Source organism: Lathyrus oleraceus, chromosome 7 (genome assembly GCF_024323335.1).
Source record: "Lathyrus oleraceus cultivar Zhongwan6 chromosome 7, CAAS_Psat_ZW6_1.0, whole genome shotgun sequence".
Taxonomy (NCBI): domain Eukaryota; kingdom Viridiplantae; phylum Streptophyta; class Magnoliopsida; order Fabales; family Fabaceae; genus Lathyrus; species Lathyrus oleraceus.
Genome location: NC_066585.1, coordinates 171409616 through 171419871, shown reverse-complemented (window position 1 = coordinate 171419871; position 10256 = coordinate 171409616). Strand labels below are relative to the sequence as shown.

General features: G+C 41.1%; 1 non-coding gene across 1 annotated transcript; it reads left to right on the top strand.

Annotated features, from left to right (window-relative positions):
- The first annotated feature begins 260 nt into the window (after positions 1 to 260).
- On the top strand, positions 261 to 367 carry LOC127108750 (small nucleolar RNA R71). Its single transcript, XR_007796264.1, has one exon. It is a non-coding gene; the product is annotated as a small nucleolar RNA R71 (small nucleolar RNA).
- Positions 368 to 10256: the final 9889 nt, after the last annotated feature.

Here is a 10256-nt window from a genome sequence, read left to right as displayed (position 1 = left end):
TTTTCTGGACCAGAGCATCCACTTTTGCATTAACATGATCAAGGTTACTTATCTCGTACATGTCAGTTTTCGTTTGAGGTTTTTCCACCATTGTTCGTTCGGTTCCCCACTGATAGTGGTTTTGAGTCATGCTTTCGATAAGTTGGTAAGCGTCTGCATAAGGTTTGTTCATTAGCGCACCACCTGCGGCGACATCTATTGTCAACCTCGTGTTGTACAGGAGACCATTATAGAATGTATGAATTACTAACCAGTCTTCTAAACCATGGTGTGGACAAAGTCTCATCATGTCTTTGTATCTTTCCCATGCTTCGAAAAGAGACTCGTTATCTTTCTGTTTAAATCCATTTATTTGGGCTCTTAACATAGCTGTTTTGCTTGGCGGAATATATCGAGCAAGAAAAACTTTCTTCAACTCGTTCCATGTGGTGACTGAGTTGGAAGGAAGAGATTGAAGCCATCTTCTAGCGCTATCTCTTAGTGAGAAAGGAAAAAGACGAAGTCGAATTGCCTCTGAAGTGACACCATTAGCTTTAACAGTATCAGCGTATTGGACAAATACGGATAAATGAAGGTTAGGATCCTCGGTAGGATTCCCAGAGAATTGGTTCTGTTGCACTGCCTGCAACAGTGAAGGTTTGAGTTCAAAGTTGTTTGCTTCGATTGCGGGTGGAGCAATACTTGAATGCGGTTCATCTTGCGATGGAGCGGTGTAATCTCTAAGAGCACGAGCTGGTTCTGCCATCTCGGGTATCGAAGGGAAAATATTTTTGAAATCAGGAAGTTCTATAGGAGGGAGATTGTTTGCAGCACGATATTCCCGAATTCGTCGTAAGACTCGGAGATATAGTTCGATATCGTTGATTCGTAAGTATAGCGGTTCGCCTTGAGAGCGAGTGCGTGGCATACAAATCAACGAAAGAAAAAAAAGAACAAGAAAAGCCTTAGTCTCTACAGCGTAACAGGAGAGTTACGATATCGACTAAATAAAAGTCCCCGGCAACGGTGCCAAAAACTTGATCGCTCGACTTTATGAGTCGAATTGGGGTACAAACTGCAAGTGCACAGTTCTATCGCGTAGTTTTAAAAGATATCGATCCCACATGGACTTATGAATCGATATACCGTTATCTAAGGTTACTTCGTAAAGCTAAGGCAAATGATATTTTGATTGTTTGGGGGAAACGTTAAAACTAAAATAAGATCTAAAATAAATATCTAATAAGCGGATATCGGTATGTAATTCGTCGTAATTAGGGAATCAATTCTTTATTGGTTTCTTGGTTTTAAAGTAAATCTTTTCAGTTGACTCTATTGGTTAAAAGTTTTATCTCAAACTCTCGCTCTGTTGAATAAACTATGATTTTATATTAACGTAGCTGTCATTTATAGTTAAGTCAAAAACCACTTTTTGAAAACAGTAGAATCCGTAGAAACTCTTTTTAAGAAAACACTAATCGTTTAAACACTCTTATCTCAAACTCTCGCTCTGTTGACTTAGGTTATATGATTAAACTCAAATGCTTAACTCTCGCCCTCACATTCAATCTTTAAAAATACTTTTTGAAAAAGGTTAGAATTTAATTAACTCTAAAAATTACTCTCGCCCTGATCTAGAATTAATGTCCAATTTACACTGTCCAGTCAAAACCTCAAACTCTCGCTCTATTGATTTTAACTTCTTTATGTCTTTTACTTTCGTACAAAAACTTTGTTATTAAACCTGTAAATTGAGACCGTAAAAAGAGTCATTTTAATTTTAAACTTAATTAAACCAACTTAGTTTTGATTCCTTCATTCCGCTTAGTTTACATACCGATACCTAAATAAATCAGCCAGACATGCTAAACAGACTTAAATAAATAACATGCATAAACAGATTCATCACAGGCAAGCAGCAAAAATTAATAATAAAAACAAGCATATATAAATTCAACAAATAAATAAAGAACCTGAATAATTAAATAGCAGTCTTGGACACTCCACCACAGACCGGTTGGATTTGTTCTTGAGTTCTTCAATCGGGCAGAAAAATAAAACGAAGGAATAAAAAAAACTAGATTCTAACGTAAGGTTAGATCCGGTAAAAGGTACACAATAGTTTCCGGTGTAGAAACTATTGTGCGAAAAATTAATTAAGAGCTGGAAAAGAAAATAGAATTGCAAAAGGAAAACAATATATAAATTTGTCAAAGTAATACTGTAAAAATATGCCTAAGCCGCTGGAAAAAGAAAGAATGCGAAAACGGAAAAAATCTGGAAAAAGCGTGGAACCCTGAGCTTTCCAAAAAGCTACTATTTATATGCCACCTCCATCAGCTGCTTCCGCGTCAAAAGTCTTCAACGTGCAGAATAGTTGGGCGTGGAAATAGGGCTCAACTCTCTCTCAACGTCTCTGAAGCGTTCCTTGTGCCTCAAATATAGGGGAATGGTGTGACGTCCGTCACACCATGTGTGACGCTCGTCACACAAGTGCATATAGCGTGACGCTCGTCACAACCTCTGTGACGCTCGTCACAGGCACAACGCCTGTGCCTTCTTTGGGTTGGGCTTGGCTTTTGCTATTTGTTTCCAGAAACTTCTTTTTGCACCTCCTTTTCTTCCTTTTTTTACTTTTACTTCAAATAGATACCTGAGATAAATAGAAAGGAAATACCGCGTAATATCTCATAAAATGAAATAAATTAAAGTAAATAATAATATAATTTAATTGAATTAAGTCCTAAAATGTGATATAATTTCATGTTATCAGTTAAGAGATGAAGAGAAATGATTTCTAGGTCACAAAGTATCTCTAGAGCAATGCTGGAAAAATATCTATAAAGTACAAAAGTATGGAGGTGTAAAAGTATGGCTCCAAAATGTAGCCCTTGCTACTTATAGTGCTGCTACTGAGCTGTCATGCTAGCTAGGCGAGCATAATGGCTCGCCTAGCGAGCCCCAAAATGAGGCACCTGAGGCACCTGTGCCCAAAGAAATAACCTTTGCCAGATTGGCATGTTCGCTAGGCGAACAAAACCTTCGCTAGGCGAAGCCCACGCTTCACCCTTCGCTCCAGCGAGCTTAGGAGGTTTTGCTACTGGAATTTCTCGCTGGGAGCTCGCTAATGGCTCGCCTAGCGAGTGAGTGCTGGTTGCGCTTTTGACCAAGTCTGGACGTGTTCGCTACACCCTTCGCTGGCTGCTCGCCTAGCGAGTGTGTTGATGTTTGCTACTGTAAAATACTGGAGCTCTTCGCTGGGTTCTCGCTGGGTGCTCGCCTAGCGAGCTCTTCGCCACAGCCCTCGCCTAGCGAGCAAGCTGATGAATGCATCCCTTTTTTGGTCCCTTTGCCAACTTTCTTGTGGCTTCATTTTCTATTATTTCATGCCTAATTCCTGCACAATAACACACAAATCAAAGGTACCAAGATCGTTTATCATTGTATTGCAATTCATCTAAAACAAAGGTGGTTTCGAACACTTTAGCAAGGAAATGGAGTGAAAGATGCCCATATTTGATAGCTCAAATAAGCACTTTTGGGTATCTAACAACTCTCCCCAACTAGATTCTTGCTTGTCCTCAAGCAAAGTATGCCTCTTGAAGGACAAGAGGATTTGCATTAAGAAAAAGGTTTCTCCGAAATCGGATAAAACGGCTCAAACACAAGCGAATCAGCAGATACAAATTTCCAACGGTTAGAATAAAATAATACAAAAGAACTAAAACTTAGTAGCAATGCGAAATATGTATCTATCCACAACAATATTATCTTGAATGAATCACCCTATCTCTCCTCTTCGAATAAGGATTGAAGAAATTACGCGTTTGCAACCGCGGGAATAATCTCACTCTCCAACAAACAATGAAGAAATCAATTCAATTCATACAATGTCTAACAATTATAAATGGTAATGTGGAAGCATGAAGATCACTAAGGACTTTTCGGTTGAAGTTTGGTTAGGTTAACAAACAAGGGTCATTTCTAAGGCCATTGAAAACGAAATTGCCGATGCAAAAGAGACATTCACTGTACATTATTCACACATCTCAACTTCGTTCCATTTGTTTCTCATTTGAAACCTTCACAACTCTTATTTCACAACTCAATTTTTGTATTTCACTATTTTTCTTCCAAGCAAGCATTCATTTTCATTTTCTCTACTTATTTCTTACTCACCCTAAGTGAATGCTCTTGACTTTTTACGGCAAAAGAACAATTATCAAAAATTTTCGGGTTTCAAGAAAAAAGATTTTTGAAATCTCGCTTTATTTCAAGCTGAGATTCAACTGTTTAAGCTCAAAGGGGTTGACGAATACTCTCTCTGCTCACAGGTAAGTTGTATTTGGAACTGGTTGTGCTCGATAGAAAACAAGTGCCTTGATCATTTCTAATTGCTTCCACATATTCACAATAATAAAAGACAAAACATGAATCAAATGAATCAACAAAGCTTATTATAATCCAGCATTTAAGTGTACAATGGAGGTTTCCTCACAATTTGTGGTTTTAAGTCCTAGATGAAACATTCATTCAATTATGTTGCAAAAAGACAATATTCAATTACAAAAAAGAGTAAAGTTCTTAATGCATTCTAAAATTCTAGCCGGAGGTAACCATGTACCTTAACATTATTCACTTGTTTATTTTTATCATTGCCATCCAAGCTCGGATGCACCTTCATTGGATACTTCTTTGAGGAGCAACCAATCTAGAAGGTTTGACACTCAACCAACCAAAAATTTATTAAAACAAAAGAAATTTAAAACATAAATAATAACATTACTTCAAAATTTAAAATTGTTCCTGGGGGACAAAACACCCCAAAAGTACATAACCAAAATCAAAATACACAAATCTGAAAATATAATAGAAATAAAACATAATGTGAAAAATAAAATAAACTTAGCCCTCCAAGGACTCATAACCCTCATCACTACCGGATTCAGAACCGGTAGCCTCATCATCATCATCATCATCATCTTCAGCAGCACCAGAAGACGCACCAGCACCAGCTGCACCAGCACTCGCCCCCTCTCCAAACACAGGCCTGTCCACAGGCCAGCTAGCGTGCTGCAGAAACTGCTCACGTGACATCATAGAATGCTCACCGGAGGGGTCGCGCATCTGCAACTGTAACAGCTGCATAGAATCATGCATATCGAGCATGGCGCGCTGAGTTGCCGCCATCCAATCCCAGTTGGAGTTGCAGACAGCCTGCTGGAAAGGATCGGATCCTAGATTAAAAGCACCAGGACCATCAGAAGCCCCGGTAACCTCAACAGCTGAACTACTTCTTACATTCTTCGGTTTGCAATACTTGGCCACGTATCGGTCATCAATTGCCGGCGGGATCCTTACTTGACCCTTAGAGGGTAGCCTCACCCTCGCTTGCTGGCACAAAGCCATGATTAGACAAGGGAAAGCCAGGGGACAATTCACTCGTGCCCCCGACTTTAGCCCACTTTCAATCACGGACTTCAACTCCAAAGCAATAATCCTCGTCACATCAATCTGGATGTTCGTGAGGATGCTGTGTACCAAGTGTGCCACTAGGATCGGCACGGTAGAAGTGTGAGACTTGGGTTTGATGTTTGTAAGAACCAACAAAAGGATCAGTTGAGCCAAGGGAATCATGTCCTCCCTATGGTATCTCATGGGAACCCCAGATGGGTTCAACTCAACTGATTTCCCTTCCAAAAGCAGGGCAGCAGAAATCGAATCAGTATCCCGGTGAAGCCTTAAATCTTGGTGGTAGGTGTCTCTCTCATTGGCTCCCAGATGGAGAGGTTCACCAAGGACACGGTTAATTGCATCTCGACCGAACGCAACAGGACGGCCGGACACTCTAGACGTCCATGTGAATGGCTCGTCGTCGTTTGGCAGTGCGTTCGCGTAGAACTCACGCACTGTTGCGATGTCGTAATGCTCCAGGGGGGATATTAACCGGTCCCACTTTTTGCTGTTAATCAACCCGGCGAATGTACGGTTCGTGCCTTCAGGGTTGATTATAAATCTCTTTTCCGGCAAAATCTTCCGCTTTTCCAAAGCAACATATCTTGCTGCTTGCTTTGGCCCGACAAATTTGTCGGTGTCGAATTGTATTGGTACGGGACGGGAAGTGTTCCCGCCCTTTCTCTTTTTCGAAGCTCCGGACCTGGATTCCATCTGCACAGACATAGAGAGGAAACAACACAACACAAAAGAGATTAGAAAGCAACACAGAATTCCAACTACTGTCATGGTCGCTGCTGCTTCGCCTAGCGAGGCTTCGCTACAGGTTCGCCTAGCGAAGTGGCAGCGAATGCTCGCCACTGATTCGCCTAGCGAGTTGCTAGCGAATCTTACGGGTTTTTGGGTTCTGCAATGTTTACACTGAAATTTTGGCAAAACCCAAGGTCTCATGGTATCTATTTCAGAACAAAATGATTTATCAAGAAAGACATCGTTCTAATGTAAATGCAAATCTACACCCACATGCAAAACCTAATGTACTTATTCCCCCAAATTCACCCTAAATGACATATACATCAGAAATTTACAAAGTTAAAACATAAAGAAATGGAATTAGGGCAAACCTTAGTGAAAGAGATTGATTGAATTTGAAGTGCACAGTGAGGTTTGCAATGCAATGTAACCGTTTAGGGTTTGAGTGAGATGAAAAGTGAGAGAGTGTTTGTGAGAGTTTCAGTTCAGAGTTATAAAAAGAAAAATTGCACTTGGACCCAAAAGAGTGGCCTGCTGAGAATTAAATGAGTGTTGCCACGCAGCGCTCGCTGCTGCTTCGCCTAGCGAGCAGCTAGCGAATCCGCTCGCTACTGCTTCGCCTAGCGAGCATCTAGCGAGCATGACAACATTTGCTTTTTCAAAAATAGAATTCCTGGTACATTAAGCATTGTTTAACAATTGGAATCCCAATACGACACCACAGAAAAACTGTAAATACTTACAATGTTGGGGTGCCTCCCAACAAGCGCTTGTTTAACGTCGGATAAGCTTGACGGTGCGATGCTCACAGAGGAGCATCCAAAGATATAGCACAGCTCTCGCGATCCACATGACCGCCGAGATAAACCTTCAAACGTTGGCCATTAACGGTCCAACTCTCCTTCTTTTCCATGTCCTCAATGACAATAGCTCCGTACTCCTTAACTTCTTTGACCCGAAATGGCCCGGACCATTTTGATTTCAACTTTCCGGGGAATAACTTCAACCTGGAATTGAACAATAGGACCAACTGTCCGGGCATAAATTCTTTCTTTCGAAGCTTTTTGTCATGATATTTTTTTACCTTTTCTTTGTACAACCAACTTGAGTGATATGCGGCATTGCGCATCTCTTCCAACTCGAGCAGTTGCACCTTCCTTTTCTCACCGGCCAAATCCTTTTCAAAATTTAAAAATTTCAGAGCCCACAAGGCTTTGTGCTCCAATTCGACCGGCAAATGGAAAGTTTTACCAAACACCAATTGAAAAGGAGTGAGCCCAATTGGAGCTTTAAAGGCGGTACGGTATGCCCATAACGCTTCATCCAATTTTTGTGACCACTCTTTTTTCGAATTTGACACAGTTTTTTCGAGAATTCTCTTAATCTCACGATTAGAGACCTCGGCTTGCCCATTAGCCTGTGGGTGATACGGAGTTGCCACTCTGTGTGATACACCGTAATGTTTTAAAATGCTTTCCAACGGTGCATTACAAAAGTGTGACCCTCCGTCACTTATCAACACTCGGGGGGTTCCGAAACGGGAAAATATGTTTTTCTTCAAAAAATTTATTACCGTTTTCGCATCCGCCCGAGGTGAGGCAATCTCCTCAACCCACTTAGAAACGTAATCAACTGCGACAAGCATATACTCGTTACCATAAGAGGGTGGGAATGGTCCTACAAAATCGATGCCCCAACAATCAAATACTTCGACTTCTTGGATGTTTTGGAGAGGTATCTCGTCTCTCTTACCAATCCCACCGCTTCTCTGGCAACTATCACAACTTTGCGCATGGGTATGTGCGTCTTTGAAAATAGTGGGCCAATAAAATCCTGACTGAAGGATTTTAGTGGCCGTTCTCACCCCATTATAGTGTCCGCCGTAAGGCGAGTTGTGACAATGCCAAAGGATGCTCTGCGCTTCATCGCCAGTAACGCATCTCCTTAAAAGGTTATCACTATCCAACTTAAACAAGTACGGGTCATCCCATACGTAATACTTGGCATTCGAAAGAAACTTCCTTTTTTGGTTCGAAGTTAGGTCGGGAGGCACAAAACCACTAGCCTTGTGGTTCGCAAAGTCTGCAAACCACGGCCTAACTTGAATTTTGAAAAGTTTTTCATCAGGAAACTCTTCCCGGATTTCCTTCTCTGAATCGGTAACCTCCACATTAACTAAGCGAGATAAATGATCTGCCACCAAATTTTCCGATCCTTTCTTGTCTTTGATTTCAACATCAAATTCTTGCAACAAGAGGATCCAACGGATGAGCCTTTGCTTCGAATCCGGTTTGGTGAGCAAATATTTAATCGCCGAGTGGTCGGTATACACTACGACTTTAGACCCTATGAGATAAGACCTAAACTTTTCAAGCGCATACACTATCACAAGTAATTCTTTTTCAGTGGTGGCATAGTTAATTTAAGCCTCATTAAGAACTTTACTTGCGTAATGTATCGCATGAAATTTTTTCTCTTTTCTTTGGCCTAATACCGCTCCGATTGCATAGTCGCTCGCATCACACATTAGCTCAAAATTTAAATTCCAATTTGGAGCGACTATAATTGGAGCGGTAACCAATTTTTCTTTCAAAGTCTCAAAAGCTTGCAAACATTCATCGGTTAAGAGAAATACCTGGTCCTTAGCTAGCAAATTACTCAAAGGCTTAGCTACCTTTGAGAAGTCTTTGATAAAGCGCCGATAGAACCCAGCGTGCCCCAAAAAGCTTTGGATTCCCTTCACATTCACCGGAGGAGGTAACTTTTTAATCACTTCAACCTTAGCACGATCAACTTCAAGCCCTCTTGAAGAGACTTTATGGCCAAACACTATCCCCTCGATCACCATGAAGTGGCACTTCTCCCAATTAAGCACAAGATTGGTCTTCACACATCTTTCAAGCACCGTTTTCAAGTTTGCCAAGCATAAACTAAAGGAACCACCAAATACCGAGAAGTCATCCATGAAGACTTCCATTGTTTTCTCAATAAGGTCAGCAAAAATGGCTTGCACACATCTTTGGAAAGTCGCCGGTGCATTGCACAACCCAAAGGGAATTTTTCGGTATGCGGAAATTCCAAAAGGACATGTGAAAGCCGTTTTTTCATGATCGGCCGGGTCAACCGCAATTTGGTTATACCCGGAATAGCCATCCAAGAAACAATAGTATTGTTGCCCCGAGAGTCTTTCGAGCAATTGATCCATGAACGGGAGTGGAAAATGATCTTTTCGAGTTGCGGTATTCAACCGCCTATAATCAATACACATTCGCCACCCCGTTGCAACTTTAGTAGGGATCAACTCATCCTTGTCATTTCGGATCACGGTAATTCCATCTTTCTTCGGAACCACATGCACAGGACTAACCCATGGACTATCCGAAATCGGGTAAATCATTCCCGCATCCAACAACTTGACAACTTCCTTTCTACCAACCTCCTTCATAGTAGGATTTAAGCGGCGTTGTGGTTGAGCTACCGACTTAAAATCCTCTTCCATTAAGATCTTGTGCATGCAATATGAAGGACTAATTCCTTTGAGATCGGAAAGAGTCCAACCCATGGCTTCTTGATTTTTTTTAGCACATTGATCAAACGGGCTTCTTCATCATTTGACAAAAGGTTGCTTATGATGACCGACTTTGCTTCGGTCTCATCTAGGAATACATACTTCAAAGTAGAAGGTAACATTTTCAATTCAATAGGCGCTTTTTCGTCATTAACCTCCTTCTTCAAGTCTTCCTCCTTAACTTCCCACGGTTGTAGTTCGTTTAAACCATCAAGTTCCCTTAAGCATTCATCAAGAGCTTGCTCTTCTTCAACTGTGAAAACTTCAAATGAGTCATCAAGAGCTAACTCCATAGGAGATATCTCATGAATATGCTTAGAAACCTCCAAAATTGCCTCTTCGATCACATCGATGCGAAAGCTATCACTTCTATCTTTTGAATGCTTCATTGCTTCGAATAGATCGAAAGTAACTTCTTCATTTTGGACTCTCACCTTCATCAAATCGTCATCAACGTCTATCATCATACGCGCGGTTTTCATGAACGGTCGGCCCAGAATGA